Source organism: Schistocerca americana, chromosome 3, assembly GCF_021461395.2.
Source record: "Schistocerca americana isolate TAMUIC-IGC-003095 chromosome 3, iqSchAmer2.1, whole genome shotgun sequence".
NCBI classification, from domain to species: Eukaryota; Metazoa; Arthropoda; class Insecta; order Orthoptera; family Acrididae; genus Schistocerca; species Schistocerca americana.
Genome location: NC_060121.1, coordinates 608,896,332 through 608,900,546, shown reverse-complemented (window position 1 = coordinate 608,900,546; position 4,215 = coordinate 608,896,332). Strand labels below are relative to the sequence as shown.

Below are 4,215 nucleotides of genomic sequence, written 5' to 3'. Positions count from 1 at the left end.
AGTGGGGGGAAAGGATCAGAACGAGAGGAAGAGGCGGGAGAGGGGGCGACAAAGAGCGAGGGCGAAGGGATAGAGAGGAGGGGAGGGATGGAAGGAGGGGGGTGGGACTGGGCACACCAAGTGATAGTGGTGGTGGCGGCGGAAGGGGACGTATACACGATGGCGGTGGTGGTAGTAGTGACGGTGGTGGTGGGAGCGGACATGACGACAAGAAGAAGAAAGAAAAACACAGCACTAAAGGGACAGGACACACACTGGGAGACGACGGACGGCGACGGCGACGGCGACGGCGACGGCGACGGCGACGGCGACGGCGACGGCGACGGCGACGGCGACGGCGACGGCGACGGCGACGGCGACGGCGACGGCGACGGCGACGGCGACGGCGACGGCGAGAGGCAGGGACGCTGCTGCCGCGGACTGGGCCGGGGCGGCGGCGGCGGCGGCTGCTGCTGCTGCTGGCAGGACTGCTGCTGGCTGGACTGCTGCTGCCACCGGAGGGCTGGCTGGCTGGCTGGCTGGCTGGCTGGCTGCGGGACCACCGCTGCAGGCCGGGACCGGGAACTGCTGCTGCTGGCTGGCTGGCTGGCTGGCTGGCTGGCTGGCTGGCTGGCACCTGTAAACCCTAGCACTTCGATTAGCGCGAAAACGGCACTATCGAAGGGCGGTAACCTTTCGGTGTACCGCCGGAGATGAATGACAAAAAGAAACTGGCAGGAAAATATACAGGAAAAAGGAACAAAATCGAGTGAGTTTGTAATACCACTTGTTATGAGAAAATTACGATAGAAGGCTACTAATTTAATACACTTAGCATAATATAATAATAAACAAATATAAAAACATAAAGTTAAAAACACTGCCTATGTTGGTAGACCGCAACCTCCTAGGACGTGAAAGCAGCGAAGACCGAAAACTTCCGCTGAACACGCAGGTGCCGCTAGAAATCGGAAGATGGCAGTGAAGCTCGCGGTCATTAGGTGAGTTATCACAGCGTGCCTCTTGTGTAGATTTTCCACGAAATATTACAACTCATCAAAAACACCAAAGATTAAACACAGGCTGCTCGTTCAGTTCACGATGTGGATGTTTCTTCCTACATCTATAAACCTCCTACTCTTTCAGTTAATCTAATTCCCTTCCTTTGCTGGCCGTTGTTGTCGAGCGGTTCTAGGCGCTTCAGTCTGGAACTGCGCGACCGCTACGGTTGCAGGTTCGAACCCTGCATCGGGCATGGATGTGTGTGATGTCCTTAGGTTAGTTAGATTTAAGTAGTTCTAAGTTCTAGGAGACTGATGACCTCAGATGTTAAGTCCCATAGTGCTCAGACCATTTGAACCATTTCCCTTCCTTTGGGCTAATTGTGCACCACCTTCATTCCTGCGTGTCTCTCCATACTGACATGCGCACCGAAGACTGTCCTTTTTTGGGATGCACGTATGTTCTCTAAGCCGGAAGTCGACGGAAAGGCCCGTTTGGTCACTATAATAACGCTCACAATCATCACAATTTATCCTATATTAAACTTACATGTGTTGTGCCTATTTGGTCACATAGGTGAGGTTTTAACGTATTGGTTGTCTGAAAACTAGTTTATTCGTTGATTAGTGGTGTGCCCCCAGGTGTTCAGCCGAGTAGTTTTTCCTTTTTAGATAGATTCGGCTCAACATCTGAAAGTACACCATTGAGCAGAATGTTCTCTAGCAATCACGTCAGTAAAACCTAGGTGTTGCATTATTACCAGAGAAGGGTAGTGAAACATACAGAACTGCAGACTTTCCGGTTACATCGGCAGCCGATACAGGTGTGGAGCAGCATGACACAGCTTTCCGTTAGAGACAGCTGACAACTACTTCTACATCCGTATTTGATGAGAACTCTACACCTGCGCAATGTTCACAGACCAAGAAGACATGAGGAACTAAGATAAACACTGTACTAAACTGCATGTTAAAATCAAGCCTTGTGAGCGAACTTTCGCACTTGCACTGACCGGTTTCCTTTTGGACAAACATGTTAGCAAACACAGACGCTGTCATCCTGAGAGACACAGTAAATATGACACTCATCACCTCCTATATAATCTTTTATTTACTCACGGTACGCTGTCATTTGCGATGGAGGAAGAGATCGGAAAGACCTTGAAGCTGGCTTTCAGAACTTATTTCAAATACGAAACTTCCAGGCAGATTAAAACTTTATGCCGGAAAGGGATTTTTTTCACCGACTAAGCTCTGCAGGTACGATTTACGACCTGTACTCACAGGTTTATTTCCGACGGTACTTCTACTTTTAAAATAGCACTCCGTCATCAGGCCACATGTGGCCCACCGGGACCATCCGACCGCCGTGTCATCCTCACTGAGGATGCGGATAGGAGGGGCGTGTGGTCAGCACACCGCTCTCCCGGTCGTTAGGATGGTTTTCTTTGATCGGAGCCGCTACTATTCTGTCAAGTAGCTCCTCAATTGGCATCACGAGGCCGAGTGCACCCCGAAAAATGGCAACAGCGCATGGCGGCCGGGATGGTCACCCATCAAAGTGCCGACCACGCCCGGCAGCGCTTAACTTCGGTGATCTCACGGGAACCGGTGTATCCACTGCGGCAAGGCCGTTGCCACTTTTAAAATAAATCTCATATTATTTGCAGATAAGCTCACCAGACAAAAAATTAGTCACCATTGGAGAAATCATCATTTAATACCGTGTAATTTCGCCCCTAGATTTGATAACCGCCTGGATTCTGTTAGGGAGAGAGTCCTCAGCGTTGTGCAGGTACGTTGCATCGAGGTTAAGCCACTCGCTAAGGACCTGATCGCGAAATTCAACCGATTTCCGGGAATGCTGATGTCAGCGTTTTACCCGCTGCTCCAACATGCCCCACCGATTTATTGCAGTATTCCAGTCAGGGGATTTTGCAGGCCAGTCTAGATGCAATAGAATGAGGGCTATTCAGAAAACCAGTCACATATTCCTCCAGACAGACGAACTTTGCTGTTTTAGTCTTTGTGTCTGTATAAACAATGGCCTCTTGCAAGGTGACCGACTACAAACGTTCATTGCTTGCAGTTCCTCTGTCAATGTTCTCTTGCTAACAGGTTAGGGTGGACCTTACATCACTTCCAGCAGCAGTTTTTGTCGGATTTGGACGCGATTTTAAGTCACGCCATGAAACGTGTTTCTGCTCCCTTTCAGTAAGGATCATTTTACGACAACGATACCTGACGTGTTTCGTTGCCACGTGTGTTACGCCATTGCCTTTAGACACATTGTTTGTAGACACATTGAACAGTTCGCCGAGAAACGCCAAGGAACCCAGAAACTTCACACACTGTATGGCCTTGAACACGGGCAAACACGATTGCCCCTGTTTGCCGCTTCGTCATGTCCTTAAATTTACCCCATTTAAGTACAACGTCCGCTTGAAAGATAAATGTTTCACTCATAGCTACTGTCACGTAGAGCCAGAGCGCACGTGGTTGAGCATGTGATTCGATCTCTGCGCCGTCTGTAAAGGCTTAGCGATTCACTTGTGCGTGCGCACTGCAGTGACTATTTATCCGGTGTTCATATTAGCAAATTTCTCGTATACAGACCATCGTTACTTCTCAGCTGTCCGTTGATCTTCTTCCTTCTTATTCTGGTCACACACTATCAAGCAACGTTTTTTATCCTGTAAAACTTCAACAAATCACAGTGTAAGCAGGCTGTTTAGGTCTTTATGTTGGTAACGTCAAGTAGCGCTCTGTATGAAAATCACTGGCTTTGCTGTGTGCAGTCTGTGGCTGGTTGGCATTGGTGGAATATTCACTAGTGTAGTGTTGGGCAGTTGGATGTGAACAGCGCGTAGCGTTGTGCAGGTGGAGGTGAGCCGCCAGCAGTGGTGGATGTGGGGAGAGAAATGGCGGAGCTTTGAGAGCGGACGATCTGGACGTGTGTCCATCACAAAAAAGAAATTTGTAAGACTGGATGTCATGAACTGATGTCATAATATATATACACTCCTGGAAATGGAAAAAAGAACACATTGACACCGGTGTGTCAGACCCACCATACTTGCTCCGGACACTGCGAGAGGGCTGTACAAGCAATGATCACACGCACGGCACAGCGGACACACCAGGAACCGCGGTGTTGGCCGTCGAATGGCGCTAGCTGCGCAGCATTTGTGCACCGCCACCGTCAGTGTCAGCCAGTTTGCCGTGGCATACGGAG

The 4,215-nt window shown here is 49.7% G+C and overlaps 1 pseudogene; it reads right to left on the bottom strand.

The window, feature by feature from the left end:
• Positions 1 to 2,501: 2,501 nt before the first annotated feature.
• Positions 2,502 to 2,619, bottom strand: LOC124608022 (annotated as a pseudogene).
• Between the last annotated feature and the right edge of the window lie 1,596 nt (positions 2,620 to 4,215).